Here is a 25,434-nt window from a genome sequence, read left to right on the forward strand (position 1 = left end):
TTCAGTTCATGCAGCACCAATTTGAAAAAGAGAATATGGCTTATGGAGGAGTTAAAACGGATGTTAGACTGTAACATCCTGGTTTGGAGGGGTTTCTATATATTAAAAAATCTGGCTTTATCTCTTCTCAGCCTTTATGTGAACCAGTGGGCTGTCTCAAATTAGCACATATTTTGTGCTAAACACTTCTAGCCTATTGCTGGTTTTGAATAAGCGCCTTTCCTCGTAGCGCGTTTGTGAGCGCATGGGGTTGAGAAAGTATTCAAAAGATGATGGCACCTATTCCCCATCCCTCCACCCGCAAGAACGAAAATTTTGCCAAACTCATTGTCCCTTTGAGACTTCATCATATTCATGCACAAGCAAGCCCCCCCTCCTTTGAAAACCCAGATTGCTGGGCTGAAGAAAGCCTGCATAGTTATTCTTTACATTGCATGAATAGGGCAGCAAGATTATCTGTCACAGATGAAAGTACTATATTTATGTCTCATTATCTGCCATTCATTGCTTTATGGACCCAAAGGCCCCCCAGGGAGTGCTGCAAACTTACATAATTTTCCTGAGGACCGCATTTTGCATTGGAATTTCTGATTTAGCTGACAGAGGCGGAAATGTTCATGAAGACAGACAAATCCCTTGTGCTTTGCACATGTGCAGATCTTGAAAAGCCCAAAATGGCTATAATTTTTGTTCCGAATATTACATTCCCCCTCCCTCCTATTTTAAATTTTGCATATATCGAGAGAGATTTGCATGATAAAAAAACATGGTCTTCTGCTGCTGTAAGTCATGCTACAGCCTTGATAGGAGGGAAACATTTCTCCTCCAAGGAAAATCAGCTTATCTCCACAGTGACATGGAGTCATGTGTATTTCTTACAACTACATGTTTGTCTCAAAAGTTTGGAATCGGTAAAGTTTTCATCTGCATCATCACCAAGAGGGGTCTCCAACAGCAGTTTTGAACTGCACCCAAAATGAAATTGGGATTGGGCCCCAGAAAGAATCCTTGCTGTTGTGTGTTGAAGTGATAAAATGGAGTATTATAACCTGCATTTTAATAATAATAATAATAATAATAATAATAATAATAATTTTTATTTATACCCCGCCCTCCCCAGCCAAGGCCGGGCTCAGGGCGGCTAATAAGAAATAATAAAAACAAGTTGAATGAATACAACTTAAAAACAAGATTAAAATACAACAATTAAAATACTGAAACATTAAAATATTAAAATGCAGCCTCATCACAGGAGGAGAAAGGAAAAAAGAAAGAGGGGGAGGGAATCAATTAGCTCCAAGCCAAAGGCCAGGCAGAACAACTCTGTCTTACAGGTCCAGCGGAAAGAAATCAGATCCTCATGAGGCAGAGCGTTCCACCAGGCCGGAGCCAATGTTGGGAAGGCCCTGGCTCTGGTTGAAGCTAATCTAACTTCCTTAGGGCCCGGGACCACTAGGGTGTTGCTATTTATGGACCTTGAGGCTCTCCGTGGGGCATACCGGGAGAGTAAAGGTTTTGGCAGGATCACTGGATTTTTCGGAGCTAGCCGACCTGACTGGAAGAGTCCACGACCAGAAGGAGGAGGAGTACCAGGAAGAATGGATAACATTTAAAGACTACTTAGTTAAATATGTTAAGATAACTTAATTGGAAGAGCTTGCAAATAGTAGATAGGCTTAGGATTTAAATATGTAAGGATAGGAATTAAGATGTTTAAAGCTAAATTAGAAAGAATGAAAGATGTTAAGTGATCAAGATAATTTTTTGAGAAGATTGGTTTTGGAAAACTGTTGAAATGATATACAATGAAATTCAACCAGGGGGATTTGAGGAAGTCACTTAAAATGTTATTAAGATTGGTTTAATTATAACTAGGATGTATGTTTGTTTGTTTGTCTTAATTTTTTGGGGAAAATTAATTGAAAAAATTGAAAAAAAAGGTAAAGGTTTTGGCAGGATCAGGACTTGCAGAAAGGCACTCAGGCTCATGGCTGCCATCTGAACATGCTAGAGAAGTCCTAGGTCTAGGAATATCCTCCAAGCTGCAACCCTGATTCTTAAAGGGAAGTGCCATCCCATCCCACAAACCAACATCTATCTCCTAGAGCTCAAGGTCGAGAGATACATGCATCTCCCCCTCCATCTCCCACTTTGACTTATACATGAGCAGCAATCAGGCTCCTATTGATTTATTCTGAGCTGGTGCAACTATTTTTCTCTCACTGCTTTACCATGTTAGGAGGCTACATTTCCACCAAGAGAGCTGAAAGCGGCAAACCACCAAATGATTGTTACATGAAATACCAATGTTTTCTGCAGCCAACACTGTATATAACAGCAAAATATGCATGTAAAGGGGCAGTGATTCTGCATGCTTCCCAAATTTCGAGGCAAATCCTGTCCTCCCTAAAAGAGGGCAAGTGTTGTGGTGAGACTTGGAGACTGACCTCCTGGTTGTAGGTGGGTCTATTGGATAGCCACAACACCCAATTGGTAGGTCCCTCATTGCTGGGTTTAATCTGGCCAATGGGGTGCAGTCTAAATGGATCGAGGGACCTACATATACCCATGCCCATGACCCAGAGCTTCCTCTTTCGGCTTGTGCATCGGAACACCCGCCCACCTCTCCCTAATTTTAGGGCATTTTGCTCTTGACCTTGCTATGCCGTTGTGTGTCGTCTGTCATTGGGACAGGGGCATGGCAGGAATTCTCCCCACTTGGCTGATTGGCTGTTGCCATTTGGGTTTTGCCTGCCACGTAGCAAATCGTCACAACTTGTAAGGTTGTGGATAGTCTCTGGTTCATGTGATAGGGATGGGAGAGTGGTCTCGCCATCCCTATGTGAAGGGTATTCTGTTAAAGTAATCCAGGGACTCAACTTGGTTTGGTCAAGCCCTGAGAGGGGGTTGTGCCCATGCCTGAGTCTAAGGGATCATCCGGGTGGTGAACAGAGTCTGCTCCCAGGCTTTCCACCTTCCTCAGGTGTTCACCCTTGGCTGACCTATGCTGGTGCCCTGGGTCAGCGCTGCCTGCAAGGGTGCAGGGAGCTAGTCAAACCAGAGCCCATGCAACCACTCACCTTTCTGCAATCAGTAAAGTTGTGGCCTAAATTTTGCCAAGAACCAAAACTAAAATGTGAGTCAAATGTGTATTTATTTGCGGGTGTGGGGGGGTCTCTGGGTCTGAACACGCAAATAGGGGTGATTCAGATGAGATCTTCACACTCCTGAATGAGATTGCCCAGTTAACAAGGAGTCAGATCAGGCGCTCCTTAAAATCTTAAATCACTTTGTGGTGCCCCACAAATGCTGTATTTTTAAAGCAGCAACTGCATTTGTTTTTTAACAAAGTAAAAGAAAAGAAACCAAACTGATTAGGAAAACACCCTGAGCTCAAGTTGGGAATGAATTGTGGGAGCATCTCTCATTTTGGTAGACAGGTTTAGGTTTAATCTCAGTGAGTTGGTGGATGGCTGAAAAACTGTTTTTGTTTTCCACAACCACCCCTTCCCAGGAGAAGGGACTATATCCACAAAAATCCATGGGGAGAAAACAGAAGACCACCTTCTCCTTGAGTACCCCCAGAAAAAACCCACTGTTCATTATAGCCATGTTTAGATTCCCCATTGTAGTGGATTCTGGGGTGGGCTGGGGACAGAGGCTCATTTTAAACACATCTGATTTGGTTCCTGAATTGGAACGGGCACAGAGCAGCTCCCAAAGAGAATGGGCCGTTTCCCAAACATACAGATACAAGCTAAATCTTGTGGGTGGCGCATAACTGCACCTGGAAAAGCAGCAACTGTTGGGTGTCAAAGGCCACATACCAAGGGTGCCTTGCTCCCATATCTACAGTGTATTACAGAAAACACTGCTGCTTCCTGCAACAAATGTAGGGCTACTTGAATGAATAATTATTGCTTAGTTTTCATGAATTCTCAAGCCACAATCTACTTTGATTATTTTTCTTTCCCCTTTCCTTGATTGGAGAAAGCACTTCTGAAGCGCTTGCGAGGAAAGACGATGAACTCTTGTTCCTTTGCTGGATTCCATCTCAGAAGGTTACGGAAAGAACATAACTTTGCAAGCTCCTCTGTGTCCTGCACTTAAGACTAGTGACAACTTAAGATTCCCATTCCTTATTTCACATTCATCCGGCTGTCTTGAAAGCAGGCAATTTATTTATCCATCAGCCCCAGGACGTAGAAAGATGTCATTGGGTTTCAGGATGAGTCTTACATTAAATCCTTTGACAGGCATAATGGAACCTTCTGCCTTCAAACTAATACATGGTAACTAATAATCAATGAACTACTGCAGTAGGAGAAACTCAAATTAAAATACTGACAGCTCAGGAAGCTTATCAAGTCTGCCAGTAAATAGGAGATTTTGCTATTATTATTGGCTTTTCTCAAACATGCCCCTGCATTAAAGCTTCAAGGGGTCCGGGGCCTGGCCCCATCAAAACAAACAACCTCTTCAGTATACTTGGTGAGTTCACATCCGGGCAAACCTGTTTCTGGGAACATCTGCTAGCTAAGTAATACGGAAACACTTGCCCAATAGAAGCACACCCATACATACCAAAGCCCTTTGTGCTTTTCCATTCTGTTCAGAATCCGTAATAATATTATAAATATAAAAGGTAAAGGTACCCCTGCCCGTATGGGCCAGTCGTGTCCAACTCTAGGGTTGTGCATCCACCTCACTTAAGAGGCCGGGGGCCAGCGCTGTCCGGAGGCACTTCCGGGTCACGTGGCCAGCGTGACGAAGCTGCTCTGGCGAGCCAGCACCAGCGCAGCACACGGAAACGCTGTTTACCTTCCCGCTATAAAGCGGTACGTATTTATCTACTTGCGCTTAGGGGTGCTTTCGAACGGCTAGGTGAGCAGGAGCTGGGACCGAAAGACGGGAGCTCACCCCGCCGCGGGGATTCGAACCGCCGACCATGCGATCGGCAAGCCCTAGGCACTGAGGTTTTACCCACAGCCCCACCCGCGTCCCTATTATAAATATACTGTAGATATAAATATAGTAGCTTTCAAAGTGCCATACATGCACTGTGTATCAGCTTCCTGGTGAACTTGGACAGCCCTCTGGCAATTTTGCTTTGAGGCAACTATTGAAAACCTACACACACACCCCTTTTAAGAAGGCTTTTCCTGAAGAGTGACTCAGCCATTTTATAATGTCTACTATGTGAAATCTTCAAGTGCTATTAAGATCCATTTTTTAGACTTTTGTACCCACTTAATTTTTACAACGTATGTTATTCTTTTGATATTTCTGTTGCATGCTGCTTGGGAAAGATTTGCTGGGATGTGGGAGCAGAATCTTCTCACATTTCATAGTTCATACGTAGAAGTTTTATGCATTAGGGGGACCACGCAGACATGGCTCACGTTTGTGTACATCCCCTTTTTGTGTGAAATCCACATGCTATCACCTGTCTAAGCAATAGTGACGCTCCAAACTTTCACCTGAAACCAATATCGAGATGAAAAATGTGATTTTGAACGGCTGAAATGTTATTTGAATGCTCTAAGATGTTTCATCTTCTTTTCACAGCTTGATTTGCTTCTGTCATGAAACCCATTTTCCCCAAGTTTTTTCAGGCTTATTTTTCCTTTACAATGTAGTCCCTAACAATCAGTAAACATGTTGATGCCCTGGCACAAAATTCTCATCCAGAGTTGGCAATGTGGTTACATCACTGAGGGCAAACCATTGCTGTCACAACCTTGCCTGATTGCCCATTGGAATATTCCTGCACACAGATATGTAATACCATGTTCATTTTGATGCAGATCAAAATGCTCATCTGAGCTGATGTTCCCATTTTGCTATACAGTGGTACCTTGGTTCTCAAATGCCTTGGTACTCAAGCAACTTGGAACCCAAACACTGCAAACCCATAAGTAAGTGTTCCGATTTGCGAACATTTTTCAGAAGCCGAAAGTGCTCTGTTTAGAGTGTTACGCTTCCGATTTGAGTTCCACACTTCTGTATTGAGTGTTATGCTTCCGTTTTGAGTCTTATGCTTCCGATTTGAGTGTTACGCTGAGGTCTGTCTGTTTTTGCTATTCATTTTGCATTTTTGTTTTTGCGGCTCTTTTCGTTTTGCTTTTGTGACTGTGTGGAAACCCAGTTCAGCTATTGATTGATTGATTGTGTGACTGCAGTACATTGTTTATTGCATTCATTTTATTGATCAATGGTCTCGTTAGATAGTAAAATTCATGTTAGATTGCTGTTTTAGGCATTGCTTTTAAAAGTCTGGAATGGATTAATCCATTTTGCATTACTTTCTATGGGAACGTGCGCCTTGGTTTTGGGAACGCTTTGGTTCTGGAATGGACTTCTGGAATGGATTAAGTTTGAGAACCAAGGTACCACTGTACTATGCTGCCACGTTTTTCTTATATGATAGAGTAGGGAGCAGTGGCACATTTGACAAGGCTGGGGAAGGAAGAATGTCTCCCCCTGGACATTTTTTCATCCATACAAGTGCCACTGATGTATCACTGAAAATATGTACATTCTGAGAGGGGCAAAGATTCCTGTGAAATCTCCTCCATGCACTAGTGTTGGTTCAGGACTGCTGAGAAAGTCACCACCCTTTGAGGAAGCCATCTGCCTCCCTTTCCCCAATAGCAATGCATGATGCTGGATCCCTTTACAAAACTGTCCTTAATAAAATTCAGTTCCAGTTATGACCCTGAGAGATGATTAGTAAATTAGACTTTTTAATTAGCATTTTGCATAATTCATGAAAATTATCATGCGCTCATGTATTTGATTGTCAAGGTGCAGATGTGCTAGCATGCGGCTATAATTTTCTCATCTAAATAGCTCCTTTGCTTAAACCTCTCATTTTCCCACCACTGCATTGTGCGAGCCCCATCCGTCTCCCTTAAAAAGAGGCGCAGGAATTTAGATGCAGGGCCAACGCCAGCTTGTGTCATTACATCTGTCTGCTTTTTAAGGACTTTAATGCTGACATTAAATCAAGTTTCTGAGCTGGAGCAACTGAGAGCCAGCAGAGCACGTCATTTGAATATGCTATACAAAAGGACATTTCACTGTAAAACTGATGCAAGAAAGACAATATATATTGAAAATCTAACATACATGCAAATAAAAAGAATAGACTGCACCAGGTAGTATTTTAGAGATGTGCAGTGCCAGGTAATATTGAATAGTACTGAAAAATAATAACCAAGTTCTAAAGAACATATACAATGGTACCTTGGTTTTCGAGCATCTCGGAAGCCGAATCTTTCGGTTTTCGAACACCGAAAACCTGGAAGCAATTGCTTCCATTTTCGAACGCTTTTCGGAAGTCAAACAGCTTCCACTGCATTTCCCCCCCCCCCCATTTTTCTCAATTGACTTTGTCGACTGCACTTTGCGCCTCGGTTGTCAAACGTTTTGGAAGTCAAATGGGTTTTCCGGAATGGGTTACGTTTGACAACCAAGGTACCATTGTACGCAAAACATCATGGTGGTGTCTGTCTCCAAGGGCGGTTGTCTTTTGCCATTGTATTATCCTAGAGATGGCCCACTGTTAGTTCCAAGTAAATTATCCCTTAACTCAGGGCTCAGCAAACTTTTTCAACAGGGGGCCAGTCCACTGTCCCTCAGACCTTGGGGGGGGCGGACGAATTCCTATGCCCTACAAATAACCCAGAGATGCATTTTAAATAAAAGGACACATTCTACTCATGTAAAAACACGCTGATTCCCAGACCATCCGCAGGCCAGATTTAGAAGGCAATTGGGCAGCATTCGGCCCCCGGGCCTTAGTTTGCCTATCCATGCCTTAACTCTTATTATATATCTATTGTTGTTGTTGTTTAGTTGTTTAGTCGTGTCTGACTCTTCGGGACCCCATGGACCAGAGCACGCCAGGCACTCCTGTCATATAACTAGCCATTAAAGGTAAAGGTAAGGGGACCCCTGACCATTAGGTCCAGTCGTGGCTGACTCTGGGGTTGTAGCGCTCATCTCGCTTTACTGGCCGAGGGAGCCGGCGTACAGCTTCCGGGTCATGTGGCCAGCATGACTAAGCCGCTTCTGGCGAACCAGAGCAGCACACAGAAATGCTGTTTACCTTCCCGTTGGAGGGGTACCTATTTGTCTACTTGCACTGGCCATTACTTTGTACCAAATGACATGTTACACTGCAGCCACTTGCAACTTTAGCCACATGGTCACTTTTCCATTCCAATGTACCCTTTGGAAGTAATTTGCAGCAAAGTAGCAGTGTGTGTGTGTGTGTGTGTGTGTGTGTGTGTGCTTAATACCACACACTTTCTCCTGAAACTCCCCCTTACCTTTCCATGGGGGTTGAGAATTAAAATACTTGGAACCCGGGGGGGGGGAGGGATTCAAATACTCTCTGCCACTGCTTCTTTGTTGCAAATTGTTCCTATCTTAAAGATATTTTTGGATGGGAGAGTGGTCATCGGGCTATATGTCAAATATTTGGCTTCCATTTATACACCTAGCTTCTTGATTCCCATGTATATCTGACCTTTTTTGGGGGTGTGCATGTGTTCAAAAGAGCACCTGTCTAGACATGCATTTCTGTGATCTCCCGACCCAAACCACTTGCTTGAATTGGCATTTTAATGGGCTCGTTTTATTGCATCTTTTAATTGTTGGTGTTTATTTTAACATTTTGATTGGATTGCTTTAGTGTCTGTTTGAATTTTGGGTGTGTATCTTTTTCTAATTGGTTTAGTAACCATCTTAGAAGCCACTTTGCCAATGAAGTGTTATGTGAACAAAATACTGCTACCATTACAACCAATAATAAGCAATGATTTTTTCTTTATATAAACACATAATATTATGCATTGCTGTAGACAGTTTAACATGTTGTTTCGTCCTAAGATATAAGCAGAGTGGGTGTGTTGGTAAATCTAGAACACCATACCATACAAGTATAGAATATGGAATCTTGCCCAGAATTCGGTAACTTAAGAAACTCATCTTATTTTGTTGTTGCTGGTTAAAAAACAGATTTCTGGCTTTTATGATTGCTGAGACCAACCTGGAAAATGTACTGAGATACAGTCATACCTTGGATCCCAAACACCTTGGTACTCGGACGTTTTGACTCCCGAAAGCCGCACACCCGGGAGTGACTGTTCCGGTTTGCGAACTATTTTTGGGAGCCGAACGTCCGACGGGGCTTCTGAGGCTTCCGATTGGCTACAGGAGCTTCCTGCAGCCAATCAGAAGCCGCACATTGGTTTCCGAACATTTTGGAAGTCGAACGGACTTCCGGAACGGATTCCATTCGACTTCCAAGGTACGACTGTATTATTACTGACTCCATTTTTATCTCCCCACCTTCCTCCAAGGTGCTGAAGACAGCACACACACCCCTTCTCATTTTGCCGTCAGATCAACGAGCTCCTCAGTGAACTGAGGATATATCCGTGGGATATTTACTGCAGTCAAATCAACAATTCATGTGTTGCTAGATAGGCACATAATAGGGGCTGATGCTCATAGGGTTTTCCTGTGGTACTTATTAAAAGGACTCTGTGAGATCACTTCCCTTTTGTGTTCTGACAGGAAGAGGCGTAACTTAATACGCGCCTCCCTGCCTGGGCAAACTCTCTTTTCCACCATGTCTGCAATGTGAGAGCTTCTGTATATCTAAGCTCCAGCTCAGACTCCATTTTTAAGCTAGACTTTAGTATCTGTCAGCAACTGTGGCGATCACACAGGGTCCTCGGACGTTTCACCATCTATTGATCCCTGTGCCACCACTTTATTTCTTGCTGCCACCACCCAGGCCCTACCTGGGACAATACTGAGTCCAGTCAGGGTTAAATTGGAACATAAACTTTTGCTTATTTATTGCAGTTTAACAAGCATGTGGTTTCATAAACAGTATCAGTCAATTACATTCATGGGGTGCCTATCCAGACCTATAACTTCCGCTACCTGCTCTCACTCACTAAACCACCTCTCAGATATTTACTTGCCCCTAACTGTTCCTGGCTCAGCCTATTTCGTTACACTAACTCAACCTACCCACAAACTCTATCCCAATTCACTCCCACTCCAACCAACCGACCACTCAACTACCAATGAACTCCCCTTTCGCCCCTCCCAGAGCTGGTTTTATAGTCCTTCTGACTCCACCCCCCTGGGTCTTGATTGGGTGACCTGTTTAACCATTTCACCTCCAGCACTCTCATGTTAACGTCACAGTAACTTAATTAGCATTTTCAACCTGCCTACATCATGCTGCTGTATCTGTAATTCTTGAAGATGTAAACTGAGTAAATGTTATTTTTACTTTCTAACTAAACTGTTTGTGTGCAGTTACTGTATTGGCCCAAATATAAGCTGCATCCACAAATAAGTCGCACCTTTAAAATTCGGCGGCTTGAGGGAGGCTTGGGAGTGGTGGGCAGCTGGGTACTGTTGCCCCACAATCCTGGGCTACTTCCTTGGGGGGGGGGTAGCTGCACCACTTTGTGGTGCCGTAAGGTCACAAATATAAGCCGCACTATAACTTTTCATGATTGGAATTTGGGGGGGAAATGCGGCTTATATTCAGGCCAATACGGTATTATTTTGGGTGGGAGAAAAGGCAGGTAATACCAGGAAAATCCAGTCTGCCATAAAGCATCCTGGATTACTAAAAGCAGCCTACCCAACTCCCTTTTAAGATGCAAAGGGATGCACTCTGCTGAACTCACTAATGTGAGGAAGGAAGGATGAGATCTGATAAATATATCCTCTCTTAGCATCTAATCAAATCCCAACAGCTTCAAAACTCTATATATGATTCTGTTCTGAAGCTGGTGACTGAGCAGCACGTGGTCAGGTAGATTTAGTAACTGACCCCGGTTCGGATAAAACTCACAGTGTTTAAATCCCATTAAATCAATGGGATTTAAATTAGTCACAACAGTGGTGTAACACAGGTTGCACTTAAACAGTACAACATTCTGAAGGCATCTGAATGGGCTTCATGGCTGAAAACACAGTTCTAGCTTTTCCCTGACCCAGGGCCAAGACTCTACCCTAGCCTTCCCCAAGCTGGCAACTTCCAGATATTTTGGAGTGTAACTCTTGATGAGCCCCAGCCAGCATGGCCAACAGTCAGGGCTGATGAGATATGTGGTCCAAATCTAGAGGGCACCAGGTTGGGGGAGGCTGCGCTATCCACCCCAGTAATGGCCTGTGTGGTGGGGTAGACCCACCCTCCCAACTGCAGCTTACTTACATGGGGCAAAATAGAAAGATCAGGGCTGCATTAATATACCATCCTCATCATTTTTTAATTTGTATACAGTGGTACCTTGGGTTACAGACGCTTCAGGTTACAGACTCCGCTAACCCAGAAATAGTACCTTGGATTTAGAACTTTGCTTCAGGATGAGAACAGAAATTGTGCTCCGGTGGTGCGGCAGCAGCGGGAGGCCCCATTAGCTAAAGTGGTGCTTCAGGTTATGAACAGTTTCAGGTTAAGAACGGAGCTCCGGAACGAATTAAGTTCTTAACCCGAGGTACCGCTGTACCATCTTTCTATCTTACAATACTCAAGGCGGTTTAACAAGCTGAAGAAACAAGAAATGTACATCTTATAACAATCTAATGCAATACAAAAATGTGATAATAAAACTTTAAAATAGGCAACCTACATCAAAAAGGTAACACTCAACAATCATTAGAATAGTATTAAATAATAATAACATATAAAAGTTAAACAGAAATCCACTCAACAGTTACAATAAATAATTTCTAAACTATAATCAATAAAACAACGGCAATACTGTAGATTCTGGTGTATAAGACGACTTTTTAACCCCAGAAAATCCTCTAAAAAGTCGGGGGTCGCCTTATACGCCAGGAATGGGTTCGCTGGGCAGTGGCAGTGGGCGGCGGGCTCTGTGCCGGGAGGGAGGTCAGAGGGTGGGGCAAGGCAGGTGGAAAGAGACTTTGCCTGATGGAGTCTCTCCCCTCACAGCAGGAGGTCTGGTATATCCACATAGCCCTTACTTTGTCCTACTCCAGATAGGATACGGCGCCACTGGTGTTGGGCTCCTGGTTCCATGGCTCTTGTTACATGTGTCTCTAAGAAACTGCATGTGTGTGCATTTACTAGAGAGGTGGGATCTTCAATGCAAGTCAACTTTATGCTGCGCCGAGAAGGTAGTTTAAACCCAGAAATTCACATCCTCAAGAAGAATCCAAGTGGAATCAGAGAAGCATTTATTTATTACCACGAAGTGGAAGAAAGCTTCAATCTTGAATTGATTAATGTGGTGCAACACATAGGCATTAAATCACAGGAATATTTAATACCATAATACATTCATAACCTGAAAGACTTAAAAAAAACCCACACACAACCACCCTCTTTAAAAAGGAAAATCTATTAATACTAATGTAAAAAAGAAAAAGGATGGAAGCACACCCATTTGGTGTGGAAATGCCAGAAGAGTAAACAGGGAGTAAAGTTATCTATCCAATGTTCTGCAGGTGTGCCAGAGTCAAAACCAGAAGCCAGGAGCAGGTGCTCTGAATTACAACGCGGCAACAGAATTCTTTAACTAATCATCTTGATCCAATGTTGCATTGAGATGTTCTTTGACATGTGGTGTCCAGTAGATAGCAGAAGGGGTTGCAGTGTCTAGGATTTGTGGTCTCCTAGATGTGGATGGAAAGAGGGACAGGGATGGTGATGTAGTTGGGAATAAAGAAGTGTGAGAGTCTTTTAGAAGACAGGAAGATTCAAAAAGGTTAGAAATTTCCTTTAAGATGTGTCTTGAGAGTCCCATCTTGACTATCTGCTGTGCTTGATGTTGATTTCTGGTTTTTCGGGGAACCTGAAGTAAACACGTATTGTTCTGCTCACTCAGATATGCCCTTATCCCTAATTTAATTTATGCCACAGTGGCATTTGTATCTGGCAGAAAGAAGCCTGTTGAGGGTTTGATAAACTCTTCAGTAAAGGGCCTTCAGTCCTTACTAATTTCTACCTTATTGCACCCCAGAGTCAGGTGCCCTGGTCTCTCAACACAAGTGTAAGAGTCAAAGAGGAGGCGATCCCGGCATGCCACAATGGTCTTGCCAACTTCTTAATCCAGTGTATGAGCCAAACTATGTCATGCTCTCTCTGACCACAAGGACCACTGCTGATCTACTCTGGTTCTATTTCATATTGATGCCACTTGTTTAGTGGTGATAAAGGTAAAGGGACCCCTGACCGTTAAGTCCAGTCGCGGACGACTCTGGGGTTGTGGCACTCATCTCGCTTTACAGGCCAAGGGAGCCAGCGTTTGTCCACAGACAGCTTCCGGGTCATCTGGCCAGCATGACTAAGCCGCTTCTGGCGAACCAGAGCAGTGCACGGAAACACCGTTTACCTTCCTGCCGGAGCGGTACCTATTTATCTACTTGCACTTTGATGTGCTTTTGAACTGCTAGGTTGGCAGGAGCAGGGACCAAGCAACGGGAGCTCAGCCCGTTGCAGGGATTCAATGCGGTGATAGCACGTGATAGCACAACTATATAGCAAAGAGATTATCTCCTCTCCCTCCCCTCTCTGAAATTCTTCAGAAAGTTCTTCTAAATAGCACAGATCTTCAGAGTGTCCATTTGTGTCAGCTAGTGACTCACCAATGAGTGTTTGTGGGGAGTTTGCAATTGTTCACAGGCCTAGTGGAGACTCTATTGTCAAGGGGATACAGTCCTGAGGGAATACTCAGGGATTTCTCTGGACTCTTCTGTCAGCCTTGGCAGTTGGGAAGCAACAATGCAGAAGTGAGTGGAAATGAAAAACAAGAAGGATGAAATAAAGGCAAAAGAAAAATGAAGTTCAGGGAGGAAAGTGGGGTGTCTGGAGGAAGTTGTGGAAGTCATGCTATACAGTATCCCTTAAAACTAGAATTCTCATGTTTGATTATATTAGAGATGCGGTAGAAAAAGATTGCCAGGAATTAGTTCTTAACCCAATTGAATTGGTCATCATCAAAGAAAGGGGGCACAGATTTGCATAAAATTTGCATGCACTGATTTATATGTAGTGATGCAAATAGGAAATAATTATTATAATTTAAATAGAAATACAGTACCTGTCCGGGAACTGCCATCAGCTCAGAGGTGAAAGGTGGAAGGGCAATTGGGTTACAGGGAACCTCCGAAGATCGTGAGAAGCAGCTCTTCCTCCATGGAGGAGGGAAGCCACACCTCCAGTGGGGAAGGGGTGCAGGCTTGGAGGATGCAAGGGAGAGCCACAACACCGAGCCTGAGCAAAGCGGGGGGGAGGCAGGTCCCCCTTTGCCCACACCCTCTCTGCGCAGTCGGTTTATGCGCAGAGAGGGGAAGCGTAGGATGGTGGTCAAAAGACTGCTCTGCTGTGGAAAGTTTAAGGACCGCCTACTCCCGGATTCTGCTAATGACTGAGCAGAATGGAATAGAACGGAATGGAGATGTTCTGCATTGTGAATGTTTTTGCACCAATAATAAATCCTTGAAAAGACGCGTGGGGGTCTTGCCTGTTCGCTCTCGAGCAACCACGCCGGCACACATAACAATACCTTTCACCACAGTGAGGGAAGACAGTGAGCAAGTAACCTGTGTGCCTGCTCAGTCAACTATCCAGGTTATTAAATAATGTTGCTGCTGCTTACGAGGAGGTAGAGAGGTGAGGCAGCAAAGCTGGTGTGGTGCAAACACATTGGTGGAGCTTATCTGGTGCTCATGCCAGTGCATCATGTAGACCTTGCTATTACATCACCACTCCGACTTACCTACTGGTAAGCAGCCGCAACATAGGAGATGGTACCCCCACTCCAACTGACCACCCCTGTATAGAGGGTTGTCCTTTATTAAGTAGTAGGACACATGGTCACCATAAATACTGCTGACCCAAGATTCTCTTCTGTGAGGCAGGTGATTGAGGTCCTGGTAGATCTCTCCTTCTGTCTACCTAATTCCACCTCAACTATCTCTCCTTGCTCAGTGTCAAGCGGCAGTAAGCAACTCCCACGGCTGGATGCCAGGAACGTACAAGACAAGGAAAAGTTCTTAGCATCTGCTTTTTATTCAATATTTACAGACAGAGGCTCGGAACACAGCCTCTTGGGATAATGGCATTGTCCCAAGTGACTCTCCACCCCCTTTTCTCCCACTTCCTCATTCGGCATTGTCATCATCTCCTCCCACGGGTGGCACTGAGGGTCCTCTGCTTCTGAGCTCTTTGCTCTACTATTTTCAAGGCTCGCCGGGTTCTGGGAGAGGGGTAGGTCTGGAATGCTTTCTAAAGACACTGTGTCCATCAGCTGTTGCCCTCCTGGTACTTCCTCTTCCTCTTCCTCCTTTCCCATTATTTCCCAGCTTTGTCCCTCATCTTCCTCTGAGCTGTGACCTCCCTCAAACCCCTGTTGTAATTCTGAACTGTCTTCTTCTTCTCTGGAAGGGTCAGGCTGGGGGTGCCAGCTCCACCATTCCTCCTCTGCCCAGACCCTGACCCCCAGTCCTGGAAAAGCCATTGTGGTTCCAAATAGGACTGTTCCAAATTCAGGACTGCTGTGTAGTGATGATTGCATCTGCCTCAGCCATGCTTACTTCTTGATGAGTCAGTCATGCCATGGAATAATGAATGATGCAGCCCTAAGCATCAGTTTGCTGAGGAAATGGGTCAGGCACCAAGAAATCAGTGTCTAGTACCCAGGCGAGTTGGTTGTCAGCTCAGTTCAGCCACAATTGGGTACATAGACCCCAACAGGCAGGAGTTGAGTTCTAGAGCAGCAAACAAAGATGGGGGGGGGGGTAGGTGAGCAGGGCAGAGTCAGGTAGGGAGACAAAATCAAACAAAGCCCAAGAGCTGGCAGCAGCAGAAAATCAGAAGGGGCAGAAGCCACAGCAAGATCAAAACTAGGCAGCTGTTGAGATCCCACAGCAACTACCAAGGACAAGCACCCAGATAGTGTCCTCACACACCAGACACGGTGTTGTTCCGACTGAGAACAAGCTCTGAGACAGGTAGATTGGGGCTGGTCCTAGGTTATTCCAGGCTAGTACCGCAGTCTAGATAGTGGTCTTGAACCACAGAGCTTGGTCTTCCAGGCCTCGAAAAACCTAATCAAAGGAGACCTAGGAGATGACCTCTTGGGATCCGACTACTGGAAATCTGGCTTGAGACTGCCCCTCTGGCACAGTGTGTGTGTGTGTGTGTGTGTGTGTGTGTGTGTGTGTGTGTGTGATCAGTCATACATAATGAGACTAATTTTATTCCCTTTCCCCAGTGAATTGAAGTTGAGGTTCCTTGTGTGCTTGCTGCCACCCTCACCTTCCTGTAATGACCATTTCTTAGCCCACTGTAATATTGTTCAGGGCAATTCAGCCTCTAAATGAGATTAATGTAAGTGCTGTGATCAGCAAGTTTCCTCCCTCCCTTCCTCCCACTCAGTAATTCTCTCCTCTTAAGCCCTTGCGGAGAGGAGAAATTGCACAATGCTATCAACACCAAAATGCATCCATCGCATTGGATTTTTGCTAATTCTCTGTGTCCCTCGTCCAATACATCTAGATTAGAAAACCTTTCAGCGTGGTTATTTTTGTCTTGCCTCCTCCGGTGTATTTCCCTTTCTACCCTGGCTGAGAAACAGCTATTAAATTAAACTAAGGAGTCACACGGTGAGGAGCAGAGCTTTGACCCGGCCAAGCATAATGAGAATGTTCAATGTTGACTTTTCTCGTAAAGTAGAATTATATCTTAACTTTCTTCTTCCAATTCATACCAAAAGGATGTCTTGCTATTGATTTTCCATTCCCCACCATACAAACTCCAATTTTTCTTTGTACGTAATCATTCCTCCCAGAGTTGTCATGGGCAATCCGATATGGCAGAGCACATTGTAAGAAATGAAGGACTCAGAAATGAAGAGGCGACTGAACAGAAATATAGACGGAAAGGAAACCAAAGAAGCTCTAGATGCAACTACATAAAGGAAACTGAGGAGCATATGCTTTTCCCATAGAAAGGAGCCAGGTTAAATCCTGAACATCTCCAGACAGGGCTAGGTAGAGTCCCTGTCAGAGAATCTGGAGAGCTGCCACCAGTGCGCATAGACAAAAACAGAGGCAGCTGGACCAGTGGTCTAATGCAGGATAAGACAGCTTCATTAGTTCAAGAGAAAAGGATGACAATGTTCTGCTAACCGGAATACAGTGAGAGGTTGCCAGAGACCAACCTATAGACCAGGGGTCCCCAAACTAAGGCCCACGGGCCAGATAAGGCCCAAGGGACTTGTTTACCCCTGCTGCCACCACCCACTCTTACCGGCACTGCAGTGCGTGGCTGCCCCCTTCCGGTTCAGAGGAGTACTGGAAATAGCTTGTGCACATGCACAAGTGTTATTTGCGCATGCACAAGCGGCATTTCCAGTGCACATCCAGGTCGGAGGAGGCCCATGCACATGCATGCGCACAAGCTATTTCCGGTGCTCCTCCGACTCAGAAGTGTGCCGGAAAGAGCGTGTGCGCATGCGTATGGGCACGCGCTCCCCCAGCCCTCTGGCCCACCATGCAGTTGGCGCTGGAGACACTGGCCCGAGGCACAATAAGTTTGCTGACCCCTGCTATAGACTAAAGGAAACTGACAAGAACAAAAATATTTAATCATAAAACAACTTCACTGGAGAAAGGATACTTTTGTTCCAGTGTGATACAGGACAAGTTGTCAGATTCAGGCGAAACCCATGCATAGCGAAAGTGTTGCTAGAATGGAGGGCAAAGTCTGGGAAGCAAAGGGCTGCCCCAGAAGGCGCAATTCAATATAGTCAGCTTAAGTTACATGAGAGTAGGTTTCGGTTGAACATTAGGAGACGTTTCTTAACTGTGAGAGCAGTTTGGCAATGGAGCCAATTGCCAAGCGTTTTGTGGCCTCCTCCTTCCTGGAGGTCTTTAAGTAGACATCTCTAGCTCTGCATTTCCTGCATCAAGCAGCAGGTTGGACCCGATTAGCCTACAAGCCCTCCCCATGACAACTCTATTTCCCCCCTCCCAGAGAGGTTCGGAGGGTGGCAAAAAGCGAATGGGCCTTTTCAGTGGTGGCTCCCCGATTGTGGAATGCTCCCCCTAGAGAGTCTGTAAAAGTACAGGGGAGAAGATTGTTATTATGATGATTATTCTACTATTAGGCTGTCTGTCAGTATGCTTTTTACTATGTTTTGATCGTTCATGTTTTGTAGTGTGTTTCTAATGTCATACCCTGACTTTTCCCTTGATGAGACCCATGATTAAGAACCCCGAGAGAAGTGTAACACTTTCCTAACAACCGTTCCTGATCTTTGCTATTATTCCTCCCCCCAAAAAATTCTTAGATATGGTTCTGCAGGCCAGTATTCTACAAAGTTGCCTCAAGTTCCGCTTTAGATGAAAACTAGTGGCAACTCTGAATTTTATCATCATCATCATCATCATCATCATCATCATCATCATAATATATAATTTATACTCCGTCCATCTGGCTGGGCTTCCCCAGCCACTCTGGGTGGCTTCCAACAAAATATTAAAATACAGTAATGCATCAAACATTAAAAGCTTCCCTAAACATGACTGCCTTCAGATGTCTTCTAAAAGTCTGGCAGTTGTTCTCTTTGACGTCTGGTGGGAGGGCGTTCCACAGGGCAGGTGCCACCACTGACAAGGCCCTCTGCCTGGTTCCCTGTAACTTGGCTTCTCACAGTGAGGGAACTGCCAGAAGGCCCTCGGCATGACTTATGGTAGAGGGGGTTGGCTGTAAGCATCACTTAATGCATACTAGGGTCCTGACCCTATTTGTTGGTGGTGGTGGCTATAGAAGCACCATGTTGGGAGAGGGCAACTGAGGCTGGGAAATCAATGATTTCCCTGCTCTGATTCACCCCTAAGTGGCTCCACTTTCCTGATATTCATGTGAATATAGATTTTCATGGAATGGCATTTTTTAAAATTCACCTGAATTATTGAATGCTCCTTGTATGATTTAAACTTAATCTGCATTTCATGCTATTGCCCTGCAGCAATTAGCTTTGAATGAAATATTACAGAAATGGATGTGAGTGTCTCAGGAAGGAAGACCCTTATGTGCCAGGAGCCATCAAATATAGCTTTAGAATGAGGGGAGAAAGATCCCAAAGGAAATAAAATATAATCTTTGTGATCCTGGCACTTTCAGATCATCTGCACTTGGTGGTGTGGGAGGCAAGGCTGGGGCAAGATGGTGGGACTTAATGACACTTCTCCAATCTTACATGCAAAGTGAGTGCTTGGTGGGAGCTTCAAGCTTGTATCTAGAGGAAGAGGCTGAAAGTTTTAATTGAATGTAAATGATGCTCTCAGTATTCAAAATACAGCCCTATCAAGCATCTTGAAGGGAACAAAGCATGTGGTGTTTTGAAAATAGCACCTTCAGAAAGCTGGGAACAGGCTGGTTCGATCAGTAAGCTGGTAGCGTGTCCCTGTGAAGAGATCATGCCGTTGAATGAGACGTCTTATAATAAATCAGGGTGTTTATCATGCATAATTACTGAGAAGGAGCTGTACATTGCTGAGCTGATGAGTTCCCATCTGCCATAATAGATTTATGTCCTTGAATATTTCTGAACGCAAGAAGTCTTGTGGTGGAGAAGGGAAGGCTCAGTCCCGAAAGTAAAACTTCCCCTCCACCCCGGGGTTTGGGTTGAAATAATGCCCTACAATTCTTCATACGGTTTGTGGGTGGTAAAATTGAGAGACAGGCATTTCACCAAATATTTACAACAGAAGATGAATTTATCCAATAACCCAGGAAGTGCTAACCAATAAAATAAGCATTTTTTTATTTAAAAAAATCAGCTCACTTAGGCTGTAGTCTTATATCCACTGGGAATAAACCCCATTGAAGTCAATTGAGCTTTCTTCTGAGTACACTTATTTAGAATTTCACTTTTAATGTTGAATGAAACTCTGTTGTTAGTTCAGATTGGTGGATGAAGGAACCAATTAGCTAAGAGAGAACCAGAAGGAGTACAAGCTGTGAACATGCCTTGCTTCAAAAATATTAAAATAGTATTAAGCAATGTTACAACTGGATCTTTAGATGTGTTCAAAATTTACAGATGAGGAAACTGGGAAAACCATTTCACTGAATGCTTTCTGGGGGACTGAGTGCAATCGTATCTTATGCGCATTTAACTTGTGCAATTTTCAACCTTGTGCGGTTGAAGGCCAGCCAGTTGCAATTTCACAAATTAAATACCCTCAAGGTCTTTTCCTGGTGCAAAACGAGCTTTCAAGATTTCCGCTTTGCTTACTGGGCCTGGCGCTCTCAGCGCACCAGCTCTGGATACCTGGGGATGGCCCAGTGAGATCTAGTGAAAGCATCCCAGAGCCGACAAGCTGAGTGGGTCTTGCCTGGTAAGTAATGTAGAGAGCTTAAAAGCTCATTCTGCCCCAGGTTTTCGTGGATTCCATTTGAATTTGGTTTGGGGTTTGGCTGAATCAAGTGCACAGTCCCATTTTTCACATTAAATACATGTACAAACAAATGCAATACCAAATTCTCCTGACTAAGAACAGCCTGTGTTGTTAGAAATTCATTTCTCTTTTCATCTAACTGGAATTATTCTTTTATTTTGGGGGTGCTGTAGCAAGGTAAGGTAAAAGGTAAAGGACCCCTGTCAGTCAAAGGTGACGATGGGGTTGCGGCACTCACTTTTAGGCCGAGGGAGCCGACCACAGACAGCTGACCAGGTCATGTGGCCAGCATGACTAAACTGTTACTGGTGCAACAGAACACCATGACGGAAGCCAGAGCACACGGAAACACTGTTTACCTTCCCGCTCCAGAGGTACCTATTTATCTACTTGCGCTGGTATGCTTTTGCATTGCTAGGAGCTGGGACAAAGCAACAGGAGCTCACCCCGTCACAGGGATTCGAACTGCCAACATTCTGACCAGCAAGTCTCAGTTTTAACTTGCATAAAGGCTTCACTGTACAATTCAGGTTACATTAGTTTCATTTTAAAGATGCCACTCTCAATAAAACTTTATTCCATATCATGCCAGATCACATATCTCATTTTTACAGGCCTGCAAGCATTCTACAGGGAAACTAAAGATTTGTGAAGATTTGTAAAGAATGCAAGCTCAGCAAAGAACTTTTGTTTCGTGTGTGCACCTGTGGTGTAGCAGGAACAGGAAAAGGGGGAAGGGAAATCAATTCAGTTCACAATTAGAGATGACTCTACCTAATTCATCTAATATATGAACACAGTCACCCTTAGAAATTCGCACTTATCTGAATTTTGCAATGCAGTTCTCCAGCCAATTAACCTGTACAAAAATACATATACTGGAATACAAATGCATATCCTGTTGGCAAAAATGCATAAATTAGTGAAAAATGTATATAAATGCACAGTATTAAGAAGAATTGCTTTGCAAAAATGTTTATATTAGGAGAGATTCCTACCAAAAAAAAAAAAAACCCTGATCAATTTTCATGAGAACTTTTTTAAAATAGCAAACAGATATGGAAATATGGAGAACTCTATTCAAAAATGAGGAACAGAGAGATACTGCAATTGACAGATTCACCCAACTCCAGACATGAAGCTGGGAGTGGGGTATTAAGTGCAAAAGAGGAACAGTACAAAAGATGAAAATGTATCAATTGTAGGTGTCTGTGGGCAGTTTTCCATCTCATTTCCTTCCTACTGCCCTTGGCTGGAGTTATCATCTGACTTTGCATGAAGTGAAATTTCGAATAAATTAAAAAGCGAAGCGCTCTGAACATTTGCAAAGGCTATATGCTTGGTGTTATGTTCTCTAACTTCCTTAGTCTTTCTCCTTCTCGCTTAGCACTGCAGTCCTTGGCTGGGGTTCTTGGCTAGAAGTCCTTACAAACAATATAGCAAGTTCTCAAAAAGGCGTATAGTCTTTTCTCTGGATCAACACCCAGTGAATCGTAGCACTTCCTTTGTGGCTCAAATCAGTTGCCTCTCAAGAAATGACCAAACTGGAGAGGTAGCAAAGAAATGGATAGAAGGCTGGAAGAGCATCAGAAAAGATTAAAAGTATCATTGCAAGCCGGCAGGTTATGAGCTTCCTGAATGTGACAACTTCTGGCAGGATTGCTAACCCAATCAACTTCAATGCACCCAGAACAGTGAAAATGTGATTTTTGGCATCTGCTGACAAGGAAAATCCAGAAGGAACGGTCATTTTTCTGCTTTATGTTCTGTTATTGCTTTGGAAACAAGAAAATGGAAACTCCAAATTACTAAAGTCTGTCCCCCTTCTCAAAGACTTCCTCATTTTTTAGGATCTATAATGTTGACCAAAACCTTATCTCAACTGTGCAACATGTTCAAAGCACATAACATTCGTCCATGAATCAGGAAGCCATCCGCTTCCACCGTCATTCAGACCCGACCAAATTAAGCCTCCAGTGAAGAGATTAGCTCTTCCGTGTGATCTTGTTAATTGTAGCCATTATTATTATTATTTAATTAAATTTGTATATGTATTTATACAAAGACATTTATATGTTTGAATGACAATAGGAAATTAAATACCACTGTTCAAGTGTCATAGTACCTGAACAAGCCTCAAACACAATTAGGTTTTAATGTCACACAGTGGTAACAAGCCAAAGAATTTATGTATGAAAATCATTACTCAGCAGGCAGGCCAGGCCATTGTCACAGTCATGCACAGTGCCATCTGCTTTCCTGGGACATAGGTAGTAGTTGGCTTATCTCAGCATTTGATAGGCTGAGATGGGCTAGGGCCACACTGGGACCAGTATCACAAAGGACTCCATTAGCTGCCTCAGACTGGGTGCTCAGTATCTGCACCACCTCCTTAAACTGGGTGCATGCAGTATGCAAATGGACTCCTGTACAGTGGTACCTGGGGTTAAGAACTTAATTCGTTCTGGAGGTCCATTCTTAACCTGAAACTGTTCTTAACCTGAGGTACCTGAGGTACCAGGTTTAGCTAATGGGGCCTCCTGCTGCTACCGTGCCGCTGCCACGCAATTTCTGTTTTCATCCTGAAGCAAAGTTCTTAACCTGAGGTACTATTTCTGGGTTAGCTGAGTCTGTAACCTGAAGCGTCTGTAACCCAAGGTACCACTGTATATTCCACTGGGCCTGCCTCTGCCATACCAGCCAACACATAAATAGAGACAGGGGGACCAGCTTTTCCACTGAAAGCAAAGCATCTTGTCCGCAACCTGACTGAAACCAGAGAAACAGGCCAGGCTAGTTAAAAGGGGGGGGGGGAGGAAGAAAATTGGCAACCCTAATCCAGAGGTTGGTTAATTGTGAGTCTATGTGAATACACACTTTGGTTTTGCACACACTGTATCATTAAAGTATATTCTTCCCCTCAAGGAATTCTGTATTTTACCCCTCACAGAGTTACAATTCTCATCAACCCTTACCAACGCCGGTGTCCAGAATTTGCAGCGAAAAATGTGCTGTGAATGTGCTTTCAAGATGTAGTACATATGCAGACTATGTCTTGATTTTTTGTTGTTGTTCAGAAGACTTCATTATGTTTAATTTAGTCATGAATTTTGTTGTAGACTTGAATATCAGGCAATTTGTTTATATTTATTTATTTGAATTTTAAAAATGATTCCTTTTTGGGAATGTCTCTCCACAAAGCAGCAAGCGTAAGATATACTACAACATGACGGCACAATTTAAACTTTAAAGAGGTTATAAGCACCGCTTTGCAAACTTACTTGGGAGATGTCATCCTGCCTTCATTTGATCCGCTACAGAGCGATAGATTATCCGTCTGGCTTTCTGCATTCCCAACAAGCGTTTAATTGAAATGGAAAACTCGTGGCTTCTTCTAGTCCGCTCAGTCAAATCAATGGTGACTTCTGCTTCCAGCCAATGATCATATTTAACGGGACATGTTATTCACTAGGAAACATACAGTTAGAGAAACTGCATTCCGCTCGCAAACTAATGCATTTCTTCCCAAATCACACAGCTTAGTCTCAGCTGTATTTTGCATCGTGCTGAAATGTTTTGACGTGAAAGTCTATAGGTGAAGCCTGAGTTAGCAGATCAAAGCAGTGCTCTGAAGCTGCAGTTCTAAACCTACTCACTAGGGAGTTTAACCCTCTTGGCCACAATGGAACTGATTTCCGAGTAAACATGCATGGGCGTGCACAGTAAAGCTATGTCGAAATGTTTTGGGAGCAAAGTATTGACTCGCCTTTGCCGCTTGGCCGGTAAATGAAACAGTGGTGGCAGTTGGCATGTCCAGACAGGTCACTGTGAGGCTGGAAGGATAGCAGCCATTAGCTGAGCTGTGGATCACATTGATTGCTTCATAGCAATGGGCTCCATTTAAGAAGGCAGGCTTAGATGACCGGATCTTCTGACACACTAACCTGCTGCAAGAGTTTATGCCATTCTAGGAAAGCCCTCCGAAGGCAGTGTACAAAAACTGGTTAGGATGCACAATAACTCTCCCCCTCCCCCTACAAAGAAAAGTGTTCAAAGGTTATTGTGCTGGTCCCATGGGTTAACCGTTAGGCGAGGTCCGAGTCCAGTCCGAAGTCGAAGGTGCAGGAAGGAGGCAGTCCGTCAAAGCTGAGTGCAGGGCAGGGAGTCGGGCGAGGTCAGGAGCAGCAGCAGGAAAGCAGGACAGGGTTCAGGCAGGAACTGGCTTCCAACAATGTTGCTCCTGCAACTTGGGACTGGGGCTGGCTGGCTTTTATCTGTCCCGAGGCATAGAGCAGCCCCGATCCTCAGGTGACTCGCCTCTCCTGGGCTGGAGGCGAGCACTCCTCCTGCGGGAACTTAGTTCCCTCAGGAGAGGCTGGAGGGTTACTGGACCCAGAGGCAACCTCAGCTTCCTCTGACGCGGCTGAGAGTGGAGCACCTGCAGGCAATGGGTCCTCTATCACCTCAGGAGCCAGAGCAGACTCAGCTGGTGCATGCACCTGAGGATCCAGCACAGGTGAGGACCCTTCAAGCTCATGCCCCAGCCCCGGCTGCTTCTGGAGGCAGGGAATCCTGTGCAGGCTGGGATCTCTCAGGTTCAGCATCCGAGTCCGAATACCAGGCCATCACAGTTATAGAGTCAGGGCTGGCCCATCCATGAGGTGGACTGAAGCAGCTGCCTCAGGCGGTGAACTCTGAAGGGATGGTGCTTTCATTGTCATCATGCACAGTGCTGCTGCAGAAGCAAGGAGCAGGGGCGGAGGAAGGGGGTGTGGTAGGAGTGGTCCGCCCTGGCTGTCACCACTGAGGGGGGTGGCAAAATGCCGGGCGGCACTCGGTGCGGGGCCTGCAGCATGCCCGAGCCACGCGTCTCTCCTGGGAGTGACGGAGTGGCTAGGTGCCCATCATCATCATCATCATCATCATCATTTTTAATTTGTATACCGCCTTTCT

The sequence above is a fragment of the Podarcis filfolensis genome (genome assembly GCF_964270895.1).
Source record: "Podarcis filfolensis genome assembly, chromosome: 13".
NCBI lineage: Eukaryota > Metazoa > Chordata > Lepidosauria > Squamata > Lacertidae > Podarcis > Podarcis filfolensis.